Source organism: Ursus arctos, unplaced genomic scaffold (assembly GCF_023065955.2).
Source record: "Ursus arctos isolate Adak ecotype North America unplaced genomic scaffold, UrsArc2.0 scaffold_10, whole genome shotgun sequence".
NCBI lineage: Eukaryota > Metazoa > Chordata > Mammalia > Carnivora > Ursidae > Ursus > Ursus arctos.
The window spans coordinates 71,761,297-71,783,259 of record NW_026622764.1 but is presented as its reverse complement, the minus strand read 5'-3'; the positions used below and the strand labels follow the sequence as shown (position 1 = coordinate 71,783,259).

Below are 21,963 nucleotides of genomic sequence, written 5' to 3'. Positions count from 1 at the left end.
TGTGTAGATTGCTTTGAGTAGTATAGACATTTTAACAATAGTTGTTCTTCCAACAGTTTGGACTATCTTTAAATTACATTTCTGTATTACATTTACACGTAAGTATCCCCTTTCCTCTTCTTAAAGCCTTGGCAGTCTTTTGAAGCAACTCTAGCTTTGTTGTAGTTTGCTTTTGTGATTAGGAGGGTCCATAAAAACCAGTTCTGTCTCTTCATATAGATAGATAGTAATAGGAGTTGACACTTGTGTAACCTGGAAAGATTTGGAGTGCAGAAGCCAGCAGGCTTACCAGAGATTTGATGTGCTCCAAAAGGTCCTGAAAACTCAGTTCAGTAAAGTACATTTTGGGCTCAGTGCATTGAATCTGTGACCTCCTGTAAGATACTGCCATTTTTGCTTAATGTTTACTTAAACCTCTAACTTTTAAGAGGTACCCTTGGTGCTCTCCTACCATCTCCACTTCCTCCCCAAAAGACACTTACTTGGTTTGGCAGGATTATGGAGATTCAGCAAACATTATAACAAAGGCACTTCCTTCTAGGTGCCTCTTTCTCTGGCATCATAGATTACTTAGTTGTAAGGGGCCAATAAATTAGAACGCTTTTTTTTTTTCCTACTGCTTTTTCTTGAGGGCTAATAGTTTCTGCTAGAATGCAAATGGCACATTTCAGAATTTTACAGGTCTTTTCTATGAAAAATCCCTGACTGTGGCAAATGAGAATGTTTTATTAATTCCTGGGAAATACTTGCTAAGAGTACTTCTCTAGAGTGCTTATTTGTAGAGTAAAAGTGTGACTTTAATTTCCATTACTATGCAGTGAACATAATTTTTATGAAACAGTAATAGAATCTGGAATTAACACTATATGGCCTCTGTTCACCTATTCTGTATTTGATACATTTAATGCAGTTTATTGAGAGTTCTGGTTGCTAACCAGTGGAATTATTCATTATAGCAGTTTATTAAGGACAGCTCATTGGAGTTGACTTATAATTTCATTCATTTTTTTTCATAATTAACCAGGTAAAAGGATGACTTATTTTGAGTTCAATAATTTTTTTAAAAGATTTTATTTATTTATTAGAGAAAGAGACAGATTGAGAGCAAGCATAAGCAGGGGGAGCAGCAGGCAAAGGGAGAGGCAGGCTCCCCACTGAGCAAGGGGACAGATGCGGGACTCCATCCCAGGATGTTGGGATCATGACCTGAGCCGAAGGCAGATGCTTAACTGAGTGAGCCTCCCAGATGCCCAGTTCAATCATTTTTTTAAATTAAAATAAGGAACTTGTAAAATATTCGTAGTTTTATGTTCAGTTATGTAGAGCACATTCACCGGCAGCAAAGAGATGGGATAATTATTCAGGAATTTCAGTTGCTAGTATTTGTGTGTTGAAGGTACATAGGGGAATAAGAGGTTTTGTAATCTCTTTGCAAAGTCAGTATTGCCTTGTAGACTGACCTTACAGAAAGTCGTAACCGCTTCAGAGTCTTTTAAGTGGAAAAAATGAAAACAGTTATTACTCCTTTGGTAGTTGTGATAGCTCATGCTAAACGGCCAAGAGAGTGGAGGAATGCCACCGTTCCATGCTCTTGGTAAAGACAGTAGTGTAGTGGCAAACTCCCTCCAGATTGGAGCCTCCATCGTACAACCCATAGTATAATTCTCCCAAGCAGTAGTTTGGGAAGCAAAGAAGGAAGAAAAGCTTTCAAACAAATGGACTGAAGTGAGCTATTGTGTAATTATAATAAGTAATATGTCTAGGTCAAAAAGGAAGAATGAATTGATAAGAACTTGAAGAAATAACAGATATGGATAAAGGGGAGAAAAGTGCATGGAAATAAAAATAACATGGTTTCTGGATCAAGGTGATATGTTAACTAATGATCTGAATTTTTTTTAAACATTTCATTTATTTATTTGTCAGAGAGAGAGAGAGGACGAGCAGGGGGAGCAGCAGGCAGAGGGAAGAAGCAGGCTCCCTGCTGAGCAAGGAGCCCTATATGGTACTGGATCCCAGGACCCTGTGATCATGACCTGAGCTGAAGGCAGATGCTTAACCCACTGAGCCACCCAGGCGTCCCAAGAAAGAGAATCTTAAGTAGGCTCCAGGCTCAGCGTGTAGCCCGACTTGGAGCTTGATCTCACGACCCTGAGATCATGACCTGAGCTGAAATCAAGAGCCAGACACTTAACTGACTGAGCCACCCAGGTGCCCCTAATGATCTCAATTTAAATAACAGCTGTTTACACACCCCTGCAGGTGGAGTACCTCACTTAGCTGATACGCTATTACAGTAGTGCCTTTAGGTTTTGAGCTGAGTCACTTAGGTATACGTATAACTAGTTTTAAAAAAAATCACATGGTTAGTTATGACTTGCTTATAGTAATAAGTTAGGTAAGTGTAATTTTGCTTCATTCAGGCAGTCATCTGGGGAGATTTGCAATTGAAGCATAACATATGTTACTGCTGTTGGTAAGCAGATACCAACAGATACCCTTTCCCCATCGTTTGACTAATAAGCTAGTTTCTGGGAGGCAGAAGACTAGCTCTTTATCATCTTGGAGTTTGGCATAATACATTACATACCGTAGATGCTCAGTAATCTCTGTTGATGCTGTAAATTTGGTAAGCATTCACTGCTGAACCTGCATGTTGCCAGTCTGGCCATATACCCCAGAGCAAGCTTATTCTGGGGAAACTATTAACCTCTTCGTCTCTTTACTCTGTGTATGTTTTGTTGAAATTCAACTGTGTTCCCAAAATGCATAGTGAAGGACATTGCCTAATTGTATGTCTGGTAGTTTCTAACGTGAGTGGAGGTAATAAGTTGTGGGTCGTGCTGTAGAAGCCTCATGTCATAGGCCTAGACAGTGTTTGAGGTTGTTACCATGCATTTGGTAGGATTTGATTTTTTTGTTGTTTTAAAACTTCTAGTGATTTGGGATTGAATGAAATACAGAAACAGTGCTGTACTTGCTTGGCATAGAACCTGAGTTGTGTGCTGGTTGGGTTTGTAGTGCTTGGAGGGGACTTCATTTAATGCCTAATCTTGACTTTGTTCATGAAATTTTCTGTAATGAAGTAATATTTTATGTTTTCAAGTAGTTTCATGTTTGACTTCTATTGTTTTTCAGTCATGCTTTGAAACACCTTGTCCACTACAAGATTATTAGAAAAATATCCATCTGTGTTTCTTCTAGTTCTATAGTGGTTTCATTTTATATATTTTTGCTCCATTTAGAACTTCATGCAATATAAGGCGTGAGGTAAGGACTCAATCTCGGATTTTTTTCTCCTCTGCCAACAGGGTACTCAGTTGTTGATACAATAGCATTTAATGAATAATTCTTACCCCAGTGATTTGAAATGCCTCATCCATTTTATACTGAGTTCTTCAATATGTTTTAGTCAGTTCGTGTACTTTCTAATCTGTCTGGTTATTAAGTTGATTTCCTCAGAGATCAGCACCATGCTGTTTTAATTATTGTAGCCTTATAACATTTCAGTATTTGATAGGGATGCTCCCTACTCTTTAGTCTTCTTTTTCAGAATTGCCTTGTTTCTCTTTGCTTGGTTTTCCATAAGAACTTTAAAATCACCTTGTCTAGTCCCTGAAGGAATTATTGGGGGTGCCTAAAAGAAAACCTTCCTCTATGATGAATGACCCCAGATTCTTGGGGGTGCCTAAAAGAAAACCTTCCTCTATGATGAATGACCCCAGATTCTTAGAGCCCCATCTGTATTGTAAGTCTGGAGACTTGGTTTTAGACCTAGTTCTGACACTAACTGGCTCTGTAATAAAACATAGATTTATGTTTTACAGTTCTGCCGATATTTGCAGGTGCTTTTAAAGAATTACCGTGTACTTGCAGTTTTTTTTCCCTTTACTTCTCAATCAGTAGATACAACTATTATAAGAATCCTCAGTTTTTTTTTTTTGTTTTTTTTTTTTTTAGTATTACAGAGGGGTCCCTTATACTTTCAAAAGTTGGAAACGATTGAGAGTTCTCTTAGCTCTTTTCTGTTCTGAAATTCAGTTCTAAATAATAAAAGGTGGTATATCATCAATCCAATCAAGGATTGAATTTTAATCTTTGTAGCCACTGAAAGGGCTACTCTACCAAGAGAAGCTGCAGAAATGTTTCTTGGCAAGATCATTTGTCTGTTTCTTTCTTTTCCTCTGTAAGCAGTTGGTGTTTTGAAAGGAAGCATATTGTCTGATTTTTCAAAGTTCTCTAAAAACAGGATGGAGGAGTGCGTTATTTTCAAAGCCTGCAACATGATTGCATCTTAAGCAGAATTAAGTGCTTTGAAAGCTTGAATTTGTGTTGTCATAGTTGAGCATTATGATTGGAATAACAATGTATGTATCTTCTTGCCTTTCTGAGTGTTAATTGTTAGGTCCTGCCAGAGCCTCTGGTCAGAATGATTGGTTTATGAGAAAAGACAATTAAAGCCATGATAATTTTTAAAAGTCAAACTTTACATTTTGAAGGATGAGTCACATCTATAATTTGTATAATTCTATAACAGATTGGAAAATAATGAAACAAATGATGAGCGAAAACTGGCCTTCATCTGTTGGTAAATGGCAGTCACCACTAAAAGTAAGTTTTTAAAATGAATAGATGACCATTTTTTTAAAAGATTTATTTATTATTTCAGAACAAGAGAGAGCACACATGTGCATGTGGTGTGGAGGGGTGGGGAAGAGGGGAAGGAGCAGGGGGGGAGAAAAAAGCTCAAGCAGACTCCTGGCTGAGCACGGAGCCCTGTGTGGGGCTTGATTTCAAGACCTGAGATCATGACCTGAGCGGAAATCAAGAGTCGAACGCTTAACCAACTGAGCCATCCCGGCACCCCAAGAGACGACAATTTTTTTGGCTCCTTTTGGAAAATTTCTTATAGGATTCATTGATTTAAAATTCCTAGTTAAAAAAAAAAAAACCCTAAAAAGATTTACCAGAAATCCTATAATTCTATAAAGAATAATATTCTGAAGTAGAGGGTGAGGTTTGGGATATGTTGACTCTAGTTATACTAAACTCAATCTATTTAAGAAATGTAAATAATGTTCTTAAGAAGGAATGAATATGGTAATTAGATAAAATGATATAAATTACCACTATTGAAATTAGAAAGACTGGGGAGGGAGTTTAGGAAAACAAAAATATAAGCAGAAAATAATCTTAAGAGTGAAAGTTGGTTTATTGAATCCTCAAATGTTGTTTGTGTGCTAAATAGGAATAGAGTATCCCTGGAATGCGAGACTTCTTCAGATAAAGATCTTGAGTTAACATTTCCTTTCTTGAAGAGTTAGAGTGACTAGAATAAACCAGATTTGAAGACCCAATTCCACATTCCTGGGAGGGAAACTGGCCCCTTTTGGGTAGTGCCTGTCTTGGTCCAGTCAGCTGTGGCCAGGAGATGGGGGTGGAGGGTCACAAAGTCGAGGGCTTCAAAGAATCATTAACCCTTTGTGTTTCTTCTAAAGCCAAACAGTACCTTACACCTGACTTCCAATTCAGTTGTCATCATAGATTGCATTTTGGGAAATACGTATTTTCCTCCTTGGAATCTAGTTGTGATCTTTTGGATTCTTTGCAGTCCTAAAAAGCTTAATTTACCATTTATACTCCCACCCATAGAGTGTGAGAGGCCATGTCTCCCCATCCTGGCAAACACTGGGGGTTTTCGTATTAATCTTTGCTGATCTAGTAAGTGACAATGGTGTAACACAGTGTTGGCTTTAATTTGCACTTCCTCAGTATCATGTAAGGTTGGGCATTTTTTCATGTCTGCTTTTCCATCAGCCATTGGGTGGACAGGTCCTAGTTCCCCGTTTTTGTTCCGCCAGATTGGTGGGCTGTGGGGAGTCTTTTGTTTCGTAGAGTATTACTTTGGAAAAAGTTTCAGTTTGTTCTGTCAGGCGTCAAATTAGCACTAAAAATGGTTCATCTCAGGACTGGCTTAGGTGGAGTGGAGTGGGCAGGTGTCAGCAGAGCATTAAAGGGAAGTGATCGCAGAGCAGGTTGTCAAGGTGGAAACCGTCGTGATTGGTAGACAGCAAACTGTTACTGCAAATTGAGCTCAGCAGGGATCAAGGACTGTATGGTTTAGAAACGTACTTATGTAGGCAAGTGGCAACGTCCTATGAAGGCTTAGAAATTTGGGCCTGGTGCGGCATTGTCAATAGATGCATTTGTATGAGGGGTCTTGCTGTTTAACATTAGTTGAATGTTCACAATAAAATTGGTACCATGATACTACTTTCAGAGTGATTTTGCATATACCTAGTATTTAAACCTTTCCTTGTGTTATTTCTTCAAAGCACAACATAGCTGGGCAGATTGATACGTGTAGTTCTCTCGAAATTAAAAACCATTGTGTTAGTATAGGTTGGGTGGGGCGTAGGGTGTCCTCTACTTCTGAGAGAATGTTCGATCCCATGCTTTGGATTGTCTTGAACACAGATGAATAAACTCCCTTTGGCTGGATGTTTCTTTAGATTTTAATATTCATGAGCACTGTCATCATGCTTCTTACATTGAATTAAAGCCAAGGTAGGGTTGTCGAAGGCATTTTCGCATTTCTTTTGCATTACTTCCTTGACTGGCCTCTCTCCCTTCCTGGGTTTCTGCCAATGCAGATGATGGTTTGCTTCATTAGCTCTCAGTGTACAGGAGTGAATGGAAAACGTAAACATGCTTCGGTTCTTCTACGTCTAACTTTCCCCTTCCTCTTTACAACCAATTCCTTTGGGAAAGCTGAAACTGAAGACCCATGTCTGAATAGCATTTTAACAGTATTTCTCATTAATATGCTTTGTCAGTCTTCAATTTGCAAGAAAGGCACTGTCAGGATGTTCTTGGTTTGAAGCCTGGATGCTTTGATTTCCAGCCTGTTAATTTCTTATCTGTGACCCTCTGCTGAGAAGTGCCCTCCCTCCATTTAATCACACCCAGAAGAAAAGGTAAAACTTCTGATATCTTTTTTTAATTGTTGTGTGTTAATAAGATTGCCACCTCATCCTCTACATGAAGATGTAGTATGGTATTTACTTTTGCTTCAGTATTTTTTTTGAATTTTGACCTTTTTTATTTGAGAAAAAAATAAAGGAAGGCATAAAGTGGAAAATTGTTGATTATTCTCTTTAAATGTCTTTGCTCCTATAGATGTCATCTTTAAGAGTAGGTTTTAAACCAGAACTATCCCCTAGAAATTTACTCACAGAAAACAATCTGGCTGAGATTTTAAGTGCTGTGCAGCTCTACATGAGATCACTGGGTGAGGTCATCAAGGAAAAGGTCCAAATAAACACATCTAAAATCTGGTAATCTTGTAATTCTTTAGTTTCTCCTATATAAAAAGTAGGAATGAAACGCCGTACAAACTTCATTCTTTAAGCAACTAGTTATCGAATACCTACTATGTGCACGTACTGTTCTGTGCACTGGGGATAAATCTGTGAAGTAAATACTAAAAAAATCCCTATCCTCAGAGCTGACATTTTAGGCAGTAAAGGAGATAAATGAGTTAATTACACACATACACAGAGCGTATCAGAAGGTGATAGGTACTATGGAGAAAAAGAAATCATTAAAGAAGTTGCAGTTTTATGTTGGGGTTGCGTCAGAGAAGATGGTATTCAAATAGAGATTTGAAGGAGCCACGAGGGGTGTGGGGTGGGTGGGGAGGAACATTCCAGGAGAGGTCATAGCCAATGCAAAGGTCTTAGGGCTGGCTGCTCCCTTCTGTGTAGGGAGAGCTGGGAGGAGGCCAGAGCAAGGAGGTGGCCTGAAGTAGAAGGAGAGAGATAGGGACAGTGGTAAAGCGAAGGAAGGAGGCAGGGCCGGTAGCTCTTCCAGGTCATCGCAAGGGTTCTGGCTTTTATCTGAATGAGAGGAACAGCCATTAAAGGGTTTTGAATGGAGGCGAGATGTGATCTGACTTCCCTTTTGATGGAATTGGGAACAAAGCATAGAGGCAGGAGACCAGCCATGTGGACGTGTCAGGGTGAGAGCTGCCTGACAGCTCGAGTTAGGATGGAAACAGTTGAGGTGGGGGGAGCAGTCTGATTTGGATATATTTAGAAGGCAGAACCACCAGTAGGATTTCCTGATGGAGCCAGTGTGAGGTGTGTGAGGGAGAGAAGTTAAGGATGTACAGGGTTTTTGACCTGAGCATCTCCGAATGTGGAGCTGCCATGAACTGAGATGGGGCAGATTGCAGGTGGCAGTGAGGGTTCATTCCTGGGCAGGTTAAATTTGAGTGCCTGTTAGACCTCCATGTGAAGATGTTGAGGTCACTGTTAGTATCCCCTTTCAAAGTTCAGGGGGGTGGTCTTGCCTGGAGATGTAGATTTGGGAGTTGTCAGTTGTGCATTTGGCACTAAAACTGTGAGACTGGATGAGACCTGGAAAGGCAGGAGTGTGGATAGTGGAGAGCAAAGTCCAGGGACTGTGTTATGGTTCTTTGGGTTGGGGAAGCTTTAGGAGCAGCTGGGTTTTGATTCCTGTAGCTCTTGGTTACTCCTTGACGTACTACGTCTCTACCTGGTTCACTGTTACATTTTAATCCCAGTGTACTCGGCTCTTACTTCAGGATGGATGTCTGGCTGGAGGACATATATTAGGTAGCAGTTCTCAAGGACGTGGGAGCAGAGAGGAAGTTGTTTTACTCTTTTGCTTTCCACATCAGACTGATTCTAGATTGTTCTGGGTTTTGCCTGATCTTTGTGCTGGTAAGCATTGCTGTATTATGGTTTTAATGGAGTTTATGATGTCACCAAACCTCTACAAAGTGCTTTATTTAACCAGTCTCTAATGAGATAATATCTCATTCTGACAATTGACGTTTTTGAAAACAAGTAGTTAATATTAATTTAAATCACATTTACATTTTGGAAATATTTCAGAATACTGGGAATATTTTTGTGGGTTTTTTTTTTTTTTTTTTGAGTGAATCCCAGCAGTTTCTTCATGGAATTATATACATGCTTTCTTATTTCTCTGTCTCTGATATAAAGACATTCTATCAATTACCTGCTGAAGGGTGATTTGATGAGGATAAATGTTCAGGTGTGTGTGTGTGTGTTTTAGATACAGAGAAAATACTTTCACAGGGTGCTTCTGTAATATGTTGTACAACTGTGTCATTATTTTTCATGCTTTTTTCCAGTTTAATCTTTTCACAAATTGCTTACAACAGTCTGACGCTTGCATTTTGGGAAGCGGTCCTTAAGTTTCAATAGCATTTTCAGTCTTGTTTCTAGGGCCAGTGGGATTTAAGTGAGTCCCTGCCGTACTGCCATGTAATACTGGTTCAGTGAGTGAATGAATGCACTTAGGTGAGTGTGTGTGTGTGTGTGTGTCTGTGGGGGTGGAGGCTTGTACTACAATGAAGATGGAAAATGGAAAAAATCCCGTCTTAGCTCGTAGATGGAAGGCTCACATGTGAGATTTTCTACCTTCCGCGTTACAGACGCGTTCATTTTGGCCCCGAGCAGCTCAGCAAAAGCATAGGCTTCCTTACACATGTTGCTTTCCTGTACTTCCTGAGTTTCCTGGTTCCAGAGTGGGAAAGTGAGAGTTTTTGTGGAAGTTGCACCTCCTAATGATGATGAAGGAGAAACCGTCGAGGGCCCGAGCACTTTGTGTTTACAATTACACCTTCATTTTTCTAGACCATTTACTAAGCCACCTTAAATTTGCTTTGTTTTAAATTTTTATTTTACATTATTTTTACTATTAGTCTTGAGGCTTATTTCTTTTAAGTCCAGATATTTTTATATAATTGATCATATTCTCATTATATCACCTGTTATGTTTTTCTTTTTAGCATTTATTTCATTTGAGATTCCCTTACAGGTTTATTTACGCTTTCTGGGTCACTTTCCAGTAGAATCCAAACTTTACAAACACAAGAAATTGTTTGTCTTTTACTGTGTTTTATGTCCAGGACCTGAGTAGTAGTACATAACAGGTATTCAGGAAATAGTCTTGTATCAATAAATACTGCAGATACTGTTTTGTATGCTTTTTTGTTCAGTGTCATAAGAATTTTATCCCATGATTAAAAAGTCTTCTGAAATGCTACCCAATGCGTAATAATTTATTTTATAGATCTAGCATAATTTGCTCTAAATTGATTCTTTTGTTTGGCATATTTAATTTCTTCTCTGTTTTATTATTAGAAATAACATTGAGGGGCGCCTGGGTGGTGCAGTCGTTAAGCGTCTGCCTTCGGCTCAGGGCGTGATCCCGGCGTTCCGGGATCGAGCCCCACATCGGGCTCCTCCGCTGGGAGTCTGCTTCTTCCTCTCCCACTCCCCCTGCTGTGTTCCCTCTCTCGCTGGCTGTCTATCTGTCACATAAATAAATAAAATCTTAAAAAAAAAAAAAAGAAATAACATTGAAGGGAGAATATGTATAGATCTTTGCCCACATTTGTGTTTATTCCTTTAAGATATATCACTGAAAGAATTATTGGTTGAAATAATTTAAGTCTGAACATGTACTGACAACAAGTATAACAGTTCACACCCCCACTGGCGTTTAAAAGAGTCCCTTTCTTCTAGGATTTGATCTCCAATGCTGTTTCCTTCTCATTTTGTACTCGTCCCCTTTGGCAATCCACCTATTACTGCTTTTACAGCCAGTGCTGGTGATTGTGGCCTCTTACCCCAGGCTCGAACTCTGTATGTACTAGATACTGGAGATCCCCCTGTACCTCAAGTTCACATTCCCCAACAGTGTAATGATTATCTTTCCATTGAAATCTGCTCCCTACTGCTCTGCTCCCTTTTGAGATCAATGCAAGTAACATCTTTTCAGCACCCAAGTTGGAAATGTGGGCGTGATTCTCAGTCCTTCCCTTTTCTTCTTTATCCTTAACTAGTTGGTGCATGCCCATTTATTTCCATGCTCTTTTATCCTGTTTCAGTTTAAGCTTATTACCACCTCTTCCCTGGACTATTAGATTATTGTTCTAACCTCCTATGTCACTTTTCTCTAATGCATCGTCCTTACTGCCAGAGTTGTCTTCCTGAAAGGCCCATCTTCTATTGCTGTCCTAATTAAATTCCTTCAAACTCTCCTGATTGCTTACAGAGTGAAGTCTGAACTTCAGCAGAGATTGTGTGCTCTGCTTGCCCTCCCTGCAGTCTGCCCTTCATCATTTCCTGTAATGAGGTGTTTTCCTCCACCTTATTCTCCAGGTGTGTTGAACCCTTGGAGTTGCGCATTTGTGTCTTAACTCTTCTGTGCTTCAGTGGCTGGACTCTGCCTAGAATACTGTCCCTCACTTGTTCACTTAACATTCATTTGTAAATTCAGCTCCAAGAAGGCTTTCTTATTGTTTTGTAGTGACAACTTCCTTTTCTGTATGACTACAGGCGGTGTTTAAGCACTTCGATTGACAGAATCTTCAATATCTGTGTTGGTAATATTCATTTATAGGTTTGTAAGCTAGGCTGTGTGATTGCATATTATTTGTCCTTTATTCCATGGCACTGACCATAGGAACTATTGTAGAAAAGATATTTAACAAATATTAGTTGAATTAATGAAAATTTTTGAGTTGATGTCTTTTTGGTGTTCTTCCTTTCTTCTTCTGTCTGGTCCGGTTAGTATCATTTCCATTCAGTCTGAAGAACTTTAGCATCTTTTGTAGTCTGGATCTGTTTAGCTTTGGTTTATTGGAAGATGTCTTTAGTTTGTGTTCTTTTTATTTTTAAATAATTATAGTCTCACAGGAAATTTCAAAAAATTTACAGTCCCATGTACCCTCTCTCCAGCTTTCCCCAGGGGACATCTGGTATACCTGGTACTACAATATCAAAACCAGGTAATTGATATTAGTATATTACTGTTAACTAGGCTACCGACCTTATTCACTGTTCACTATATTTTCAGTTACATTGTGTGTAGGTGTAGGTCTGTACAATTTTATTATGTGTAGATTTGTCTCACCATTGGCGCAATCAAGATGTGGTACTGTTTCATCACTATGCAAGATCTTTCTGTGCATTTTCTTTGTAGTCTCATCTACCCTACCCCCTGGCCCCTATACCCTGTTCTCTTTGTCTGTAGTTGTGTTATTTTGAGAATGTTATATACATTGAATTATACCGTATGTAACATTTTGAGCCTTACCTTTTTCATTAAGCAAAATGCCCTTAGTAAAAAATGGGCAGAGGACCTGAATACACATTTTTCCAAAGAAGACATACAGATAGCCAACAGACACATGAAAAGATGCTCAACATCACTAACCATTAGGGAAATGCAAGTCAGAACCACAGTGAGATATCACCTCATACCTGTCAGAATGCTACTATCAGAAGGACAAGAAATAGCAAAAGGGAACCCTCATGCACTATTGGTGGGAAAGTAAATTTGGTGTAGCCACTATGGAAAACAGTATGGAGACTACTAAAAAAAATTGAAAATAGAACTACCATATGATGCAGCAATTCTGCTTCTGGGTATTTATCTGAAGAAAACGAAAGCACGAATTCAAAGAGATATATGCACCCCTGTGTACATTGCAGCATCATTTGCAATGGGAGCAACGTAAGAGTCTATCAGTAGATGAATGGATAAAAAAGGGTGCACCCCGTATATAAGAGATTGTTACTCAGCAAAAACATGGATGGACCTAGAATGTATTATGCTAAGTGAAATAAGACAGAGAATGACAAATACCTTGTGATTTCACTTGTATGTGGGATCAAAAAAATAAAAACAAGTAGACTGTAGATACAGAGAACAAACTGGTGGTTGCCAGAGGGGGGAGGGGGAGGGGAATTAAGAGGTACAGACTTCCATTTATAAAATAAGTAAGTCACAGAGATGAAGAGTACAGCATAAGAAATATAGCCAATGCTGTTGTAATAACTTTGGTGACAAGAGTAACTGTACTTATCCTGGTGATCATTTCATAATGCATATACATGTTGGATCACTATGTTGTACACTTGAAACTAATATAACTCTGTATGTTGGCTATACCTCAATTAAAAAAAAAAAGGTTTCACCAAACCCAAGATAATAAACTAATTAAGAGTGACCATATGGGTATGGCACTTTTTCTTAAGAAGATTTGATAAACAGTTCTGTCTTCACTGGAAATCATGTTCTGCAGCTGTGATTGAAGATAGGAATAAGAGGTGAAACGAATCATCTTCATTTTGCAAGATGGGCTCCATTTTAATTTACAGAAACAATTTTGAGTAAAGTCAAGTGAATAAAAATTTTGAAAAGTGAATTAAAAATAAACTGCAGGAGTAAGCAGATTCCCAGTTCAAGAAATACTAACAACTGAAAGTGACATCATTTTTCTGAATTCACTATATAATCCATAAATATTTGGGAAGTTAAATAGTAGTGTTAATATTTGTTATATTCCTGAATATCTACAGTAGTACTTATGCCCACCTAATAAAAAATTGAGCCAGAAATATACTCAGAATGTGCTTCTAGGAGCATGTTTGTGAGCCATTTATTATACAGTGTATCTCATGTCTTAGATCATAATAACGTTTTATTGCAAAAACAGAAACAGTCCAAAATACCCTTATGGCCCATTCAGATTGTTGTGTGTATCAGTAGTTCTTCCTTTTTATTGCTGAGTAGTAAACCATCGTGTGGATGCAGGATTTGTTCAACCATCCACCCAAATAACATTTGAGCTGTTCCTAGTACTTTTGTATCAAGAATAAAGCTGCTAAGTTTTAAATTCTCTGAATAAATAAATATCTATGAGTGTGATTACAGGGTCCAATGGCAAGTACATATTTAGTTTTGTAAGAACTTGCCAAACTGTTTTCCAGAGTAGTTGTACTCATTTTACATCCCCACCAGCAGCATATGAGTGATATGCATCCTTATCAGAACTTGGTATTATTACTATTTTTTATTTTAACTGTTCCAGTATGTATATCTCATTGTGGTTTTAGTTTGCATTTCCCTAGTGGCTAATGATGTTGACCATTGATGTTGGCTATTAATGTTAATAATGATTGCCATCTATGTCTCCTTTTTGATGAAATGTTTCTTTAGGTCTTTGGCTCATTTTATACTTGGATTGTTTGCTTTTTTTTTTTTTTTAACTGCTGAGTATCTTGATTCTTTTATATATTTTAGATAGGAGGCCTTTGTTGCTTATTCAGTTTCCAAATATTTTCTTCCTTAACAGAGTTTTTGCAGCTCAAGAGTTTTATATTTTGGTGCTTTCGTTTTTGAAAGTTTTTTGCTGGATAAAAAACTCTGTGTGACTATTTGTTTTTTTCCCCTTTTTCAGCATTTTAAAAATGTCACTTCATTGCATTCCGATTTTCATTATTTTTGATAAAAATATCTTTCTTACATGTCTTATTGCTGTTCCCAATATTCAATATGGCTCTTTTCCTGTGGTGGCTTTGGATATTTTCTCTTTATCTTTAGTTTTCAGCAGTTTGGCTGTGATGTGCCTAGGTGTGGTTTTCTTTGTATTTATCCTCCTTGGAATTGAGTGAGCTTCTTGTTTCTGTAGGTTGATGTCCTTCAGCACAATCTAGGAAGTTCTCAGATGTTATTTTCTCAGATATTTCTTTGTCCCATTCTCTCTCTTCTCACCTTCCAGGACTCCCAGTTACACCTGTAGTTAAGCCATTTGATATTGTGACACAGATCTTGGAAAGTTTTATTGTTTGTTTGTTTTAAAATTATTGTTTTTTTCCCCCTCTTCAGATTTGCAGAACCTTCTGCTGTTTCCACTTTGCTGTTAAGCTCATTGTAGTAGTTATTTTGGAAGTTGTAATTTTTATTTCCAGCTTTTCTGTTCAGCTGTTCAGTTTCTGTTTTATTCTGCTGAAATCCTTCCATGTTCATGTTCATCTGTTCATCTTTCCCACAAGATTCTGTAGTACATTTAACATAGTTATGTCTGCTGATTGCAACATCAGGGTTATATATGGGTTTGTAGAGATATAAATTGTATGACTATTTTTTTTTAATGAATCATGTTCTCCTCTTGTTCCATAATTTTATTGTGTACTGCTCATTATGTGTAACAAACAGTAAAGACTGGTGAATATCTACCCCCCCCCCCCCGGAAAGGGCTTGTCCCTTTTTTGGTCATGCTGCTAATGTGGGGGAATGGGCTGGGCCTGGACTTCGCTGTAGCAAGAGTTAGATTCAGTTCATCATTATCTTCAAATATTTTGAGAATGGGATTAGGACTTTGTTTTCAGTAGAACTTCAGAATGATCCCAGTAAAACCTTGGAGATCTCTGTTTTAGAGCTAGACTTCCAACTTTCTAAACAATGAGGGAAATCTCTCTTACTTTTATAGCTTGTTCTAGTTTTGGGGACAGTAATGAGTTTTCTTTGCTTTACAGTCTGTGGCTTTCTTCTCCTCAAGAGATCTCTCTGCCCTACTGTTTTTTAACTTTTTTTTTTTTTTTTTTTTTAAATGAGAGAGAGCGAGAGAGAGCAGAGGGACGGAGAGAGAGAATCTTAAGCAGGCTCCATGCCCAGTATGGAGCCCCACATGGGGATCAATCTCGCGACCCTGAGATCATGGCCTGAGCTGAAACCAAGAGTCAGACACTTAACCAGCTGAGCCACCCAGGCACCCCTGCCCTACTGTTTTTTTAGAGGAAGTTTCTCAGCTCTCTTTTCTTCCTGTGGCTCTGTGTCCAGGGAGATAGGGAGCCTGTGATAGGGAGTCTCTCAACTCTTATGTTCTATCTCTATGTGCACTGTCTATATGTATTTGGTAAAGACCCAAGTGAAAGAGTTGGCAGGTGAGTGTAGACTTGCCATGTGTTTGGGGCTCCTTGAGATTCTAACCCAACACTTCAGCTCATGTGTAGACATTAAAAGTTGGTTAACAGTTCAGCTGGTATTTTCTTACCCTTATTTATGGCAGATTCTTCTTCTTGTAACTCTGCTAGGGATGAAAACAGTTGTGGATCACCAGTCTCCTTGGAAGGCCTTGTGAATATCTGGTATTTACTTGGATTCATTTTCTTTCTGTTCTGAGGTTTTTTTTTTAATGGGTCACTCTTTTTTTTTTCTTTTCTTTTCTTTTCTTTTCTTTTCTTTTCTTTGGTTTTATAGCTTTATTCAGCTTATATTCATTGTTATGGAAATTTTACTAATTTTTTTCTTAGCTATAGGTATGTTTAACATTTTACTAATGAAGCATCAGTAGCTTCTGTATTAATTTCTGATCCGTAGGCAGTCTGTTTCCTTAAGCAGTGACCTTAAAAACCTTTCAATTATGTATTTCATAATAAGAAAATGAACCCAAAAGCCCAATATATGTACATCTTACAAATTACAGATAATATACTCGTTTATTGAATTGTTTTTTTTCACATTTTAAGATATTAAGCATTATAAGATTCTTAAATTTTTTTTTTTTTAGAGATTTTATTTATTTATTTGACAGAGATAGAGACAGCCAGCAAGAGAGGGAACACAAGCAGGGGGAGTGGGAGAGGAAGAAGCAGGCTCATAGCAGAGAAGCCTGATGTGGGGCTCGATCCCATAACGCCGGGATCACGCCCTGAGCCGAAGGCAGACGCCTAACCGCTGTGCCACCCAGGCGCCCCATCTTAAAATTTTTTAAATTTAATATTCATCTGATACTGTTGATAGTGTATATAAGTGTATTTCAGTTCATTACTTTGATGACTTTGAAAAAAATTTAAATTAATTTCTTGTAGATTTGTTTAGATTATGACCGTATTTAATTCATCTAGCTGACAAGAGGGTCAACTTCACCATTTTCTTGTTAGCTTATTCTTGTATTATCAGTGTTTAATCCTTCTGTTGTTTAAGGAATCTCTTTTTTTAAAACTCCTCTTACATTTTGTGAGAACTAGTTTCATTGAAACTGGTTAAAATGGTTTGTAATGCCACTTGCCTTGGCCCCCCGAAATTGCAGAATGTTAAGCCTGCTGGTAGCTCTAAGAGCCAGGACCCTGCTTTCCTTATAGGATAATTTTATACTGTCGGGGAGGAAGACTTTCCTCTGCCCTTTGAGATCCTTCTAGATGGATTTAGAATCAAATTGGCATGAGTCAGATTAACAGGAGAAAAATCAAATCCAATAGCACACAGAAGGGGAATCCACACAGACAGGAAATTTCAAAGACAGTGAGGCAGTGCGAAGCTTCTGTGAGCTAAGGAGAGGGTAGGGCCTGAAGATACAAAGGGGAGGAAGGCCATTAGCAGGAAGGTGAGAAGAGATGTTTGGAAAAACAAAGATTTCCCTATTGTGCAGATCAGTTTCTTAGGTAAAGAGGAGTCTCTGTTAATAGCTCTCTTCCTGGTACAGGCTCTCCTTTCAAAGTAAATTTAGGCAGTTGAGGCGAAGGCAGAGAGCTTTCCCCCCATCTGCTAGGTTTTGATTACTTTTAAGTCAAAGTAATGTTCATGTCAAAGTGGCCCATCCTGGGGCAGCCTTCCCTTAGCTCCTATGATACGTTGTATGACACATGACTGCTGACCTGTTGTCCACAGGAAGACATGATGTCTTACATACGTTAACTGTGAGTAAAGTTTGATTTCCTTTCTCTCTCCCTATTCAGTCATTTTGTGTCTCCATTCCCCCCTGCCCATTGGTGCCCTGCACTTCGTGGATCATTGCCCTAAAGAACTAGAGCCGGTTATGTATTTTGGGAGCAGCTCCTCCTTTTAAATTCTCAGAGCTCTCATTGCCTTTGTGCAGACAACTCTCCTGTTGCTCCTGTTAGAGTAACTATTCCCCCCCCCACATACACACCCCCCTCCTCTCCTTGCACCATCTAGAGCCCAGCAGGAGCCTATAGGAAGGACGCTTCCTTGATAAGTCCTGGAGGGAGCCATCTCTGTAAGTTATAGAATGGAAGTTACAGTTATTCCACGAGATTCAATTCATTTAGACAGAGGAAGGCATCATCTACTATAAATGGACTGGGAGTTTAACCTTGCCTTTGCCACTTAGAAGCTTCTGGTAATGTTCAGTTTTACCTACTCTCTGAAGGGTACTCATTTGTTAATTGGGGTTTATAATACCTACCTCTGCCTGCTTGTGGGTCTCTAAGGATTAAGTGATGTACTGAATGAAGAAGTCCATAGAAGACTTCCCAGAGCTTGAATCGCTTACGTAGGATTGCTGTAGAAAGAGATTTGAAAGAGATTTACCTTTAATAGTGGAGTGCATAGTGGTGAGTGGGATGGAAATTTGATAGCTTTCCATTTCCTGAGTTTTTTCTTTACGGTGACATTCTTAATCTCAAATGAAAGGAGGTGGACAGTGGTTAAGAAGCATAGTCTCTGGAAGCAGAGACTTTTTAGGTTGGAATCTCAACCCGTTATGTATTGTGTGATCTTGGGCCAATCTCCTCTCTGTTGCCTGGTTTCCTCACCTGTAAAATGGGGATCATGCTACCACCTTCAGAGCGTCGTTATGAGGATCAAGTGAAAGATATAAATAAGCACGTAAAGCGCTTGAGCAGCGTGCCTGGCTTGGCCTTTCAGGCTCAGTAAATGTCAGCTAGCATGCTTCTTTTTTTTCCTTTCTAAATGCCCTTATGTGATACAATCCTGGTTAACATTTTAGCCCAGCAGAGAATTCATAATACAAATCCTGATGTTTTAAATAAGAAATCTCACAGTGTTTACTGGAGCTGGGATTTTCTTTGTTTTATTGGGTGGTTAGTATTGGAGGCCAGATGTTCTCAGCACCTTTTCGCATGAATTTAATCCCCTTGTGTTCAGGTCGTCAGCAGAAGAGGAGCCGGAGCACCTGCTGCATCGCTTAGGACCTCAGTGAAGAAGCGGGACCACCGCTGCTGCAGTGAATCTTGTCAGTCTCTCCTCTGCAAATCTCTTCCCGCCTTCCCGCTTCTGTCTGCCTTCCTTTCCTTAATTGTTGCAGGAAGGTGCTATGTAGTGGTGGCGATAGCTTTCTTGGTGGCAGGGCAGAGACTATCAATATGCAGGTCTTTTAGGTTGAAAATTCTTGAGTTCGTATGTTACGTAGTAAGGAAGGGCCATGATATGTTGAAATCGCATGGTTTTGTTTATTTAATTACAATGTCTTTTCAGTAGTTTTGGGTTCAGTTACTCATTAACTTGCCTTCAGTGAATTTTGGCTACTTCGTTAGGAAGATTTAAGGGCTATTTATTTTAGGCATTGAGATTGATAAAAAATAGTATTTAATTTCGTGTATTTGTAACACAGGAAAATTGATACCGTTATAGAATGGAAGTATCCGGATTATGTAGTATTTATTTTAGTAAATTTCCATGGAATTTCATTTTTGTCTGTAGTTGTGAAGGGAGAAGATAAAATTGGACATGAAACTTGCTAGAGTGCATTTTTGATTTCAAGTCTGCTGACAATCCCTGAATAGGTTGTTGCCACTTTAATTCCCTCAGTTTACTTTATATGTAGAGTCAGTCACTTAATAAGGACCTCTGTGCCGAAAGGCTCTTTAGACTTGAAGTCTGTCTTTGGAAGAGTGGGCTTTTCTCAATTTGGAGAGAAGGGTGATGTCAACTATTCGGGATTATGGTGGGTGGTGGAGAGAACAGAACAGAATCTGGATCTTGACATCTTCACGACTTCAGGGTTGACAGATTCAGCTAGCATTTCAGGCAGAATTCAAACTTAACCAAAAACTACAAAAGTAAAGGAGCTTTTGTTAAGTAAAATAAACATGGGGATTTCAAATATCAAAATACCTCCTGTTTGGAATATCCACTTTTCCATGCCCTTGCTTTCAGTGGGTAAATTGGCCATCGTCTTTACTTGCGAAATCAGACAAGAACTGGGTGGGGCACGATGTCCTGTACATTGGCCACTTGCCACAAGCATCTGCTTTGTCATTTGCAGACAGGTGGGTATTAACTACAGTCACTTAAAGAGAATGAGAAAGTGGCATGTCCTCTGCATTCACAAATGCCATGGTGTTTCCATTTCTCCTTTGCCATAGCGGCCTAAGTAACGCTGCCCAGTTGTGGCGGGGGTGCTTCCGCCTCCTTGTTTGATGACCAGTGCATGACAAGTGCACAACAAGTGTGAGTTTAGCTTTGTGTAGTAGCTACTGCTAATTAAACATCTCTGCCTCCTTGCTGTGTTCTTTGACAACATGGCTCATCCTTTCGTCTTGTTTACACTCTAAGGGAGGGGGCTGTGGGCCTTATTTTACAGATGGGGAAACTGAGGCGCAGACAGTAATAACTTTCCCAGAGTCTGTAGCTTCTGGTGGTAGATCCAGGCATGGAGTGTCAGTCTCCGGTGCTCACATCTCTGTTCTCTCCCCTTTATCGTGTATCTGCTGGTCCTCAGAAAATGTTTTCTCCAAGATCATATTGGATGCCACTAATTAAGAGCAGACAGAACTTAATGCTGAATATTTTCAGTGGCAATAAGTTACTGTCTGGGTACTGCAATTTTATATTTATTTCTGGGTGGTGATGCTTTTTTTCCCCCTTGCGTTTGTCTTCTGTCACAAGCTGCGGTATTCTTGAAGTCTGGTGGTGAGCCATTCAACTCCCTGATTACTTTAGATACAGGGGACATTAGGGTTTGACTAGAGGCTCAAGGGGATTGAGTGTAGATGCGCCATAAAATGTTACTGCTATGTTTGTCAGTCTTCTTTGAACACAGGGTCCCCTGGGGGTAGAAGTTTATGGACCCATTTGTTATATTGGCTGGTACTATAATTTATCCTCAAGGGGGAAAACAAATAGCTGAAGGTACTTGTTGAATGGCACATGAAATCTTTATGTCAGGCTTAGTATTACATAGCTAGCTTTGAAATAGATTTTTATTTTAGAATATGTAAAAATCGTCATGGCAATGAAAAAAAAAAAAGTCTCTGCAATGCAGTGCTTACATCTGCTGTTTCCATCCAATAACGCACAGATTTCCTAAGAACTTCTGTGCGTTTCTGTAACAATTCTCTTTGTCCAAATTTAAGATTCAGCATGTTTCATGAAACCAAATGGTAACCCTGATTTGGTTTAGATGTGTTTGGTTTCCAACAGGATGTTGACTGCTGACTGTATGGTTGTCCAAATGTTTCATGTGAGCTTGAAGAGGAAGGATATAGAGTCATGGGGAGCTAAAAGCAGCTGCCGCTGCTACCTGTGTTACATTTGTCTTTCTCTTGAAATTGTATGGACATGCAGAACGCCAGCTATAAGCCAAAGATCAAAAACAAGGCACTGTCCCTCTTCTGATGCTCATGGCAGGCCAGCAGGTCCCTGTGTAGGGATCCGTGGTAGCAGTGGATGGTGATTGATGTGAGGTTGGGTGACAAAGTCAGGGTCAGCAGAGCTAAGGTGGAGCTGGAAGTTAAAGATGTGAGGCCTGGCATGAACGGAAAGCAGGTGAATATCGGAATCAAGGAAATAAAAACACAGGTAACCAGTGAGTAAGGTTCACAGGTGCTCAATAGGTACAGGAGAACAGAAGAGACTCAGACCACTTAAAGAGTAAAGCAACTTTAATCATTGTTAAGAAAACCTCTTTTTTTTTTTTTTTTTTTTTTAATTTATGATGGCCTGGTAATTGCTTCCAGGAATTTCTCACCGAGTTGCAGCTGGGAAGGCAGAGCCAAAGCAAAGAGCAATGCCATAGTTGGAAAGTTAGGAAAAGAGAGACATTTGTCTATTTGATGGTTCTTTGATAGGTGGCATCATACAAAAGAATTCATTGTCTGCCTGTTATATACATGATTCTAGACATTAAGAAATATGAGATTCAGTTTTTATCCTCACGGGGCTTCTCATTGAGTTGAGAAGACAGAGCATTGGGCATCCCAAGGCAAACCACAATGGGAAGCAGATGTGTTGGGTAGCACCTGGGTGGTACTTATCATGAGCTCTGTTGGAGTTGTGGGGAAGCGGTGACCTGGCTGGGCTGGGGGGTCCAGAAAACCCGGTGGAGGCCCGCAGAGTGTGTCTTTGAAG

General features: G+C 39.2%; 1 protein-coding gene across 5 annotated transcripts in view; it reads left to right on the top strand.

Moving 5' to 3' along the window:
* WASF3 (WASP family member 3) overlaps nucleotides 1-21,963 on the top strand; it is a 124,623-nt gene that overhangs the window by 26,585 nt on the left and 76,075 nt on the right. Inside the window, exon 2 of one of the 5 annotated variants that reach the window (XM_057309565.1) lies at nucleotides 4,538-4,611. The exons of the other annotated variants lie outside the window; for them this stretch is intronic. The gene's annotated coding sequence lies outside the window, so the exon portion shown is untranslated. The remainder of the gene's footprint in view (nucleotides 1-4,537; nucleotides 4,612-21,963) is intronic. 5 annotated transcript variants of the gene reach the window in all.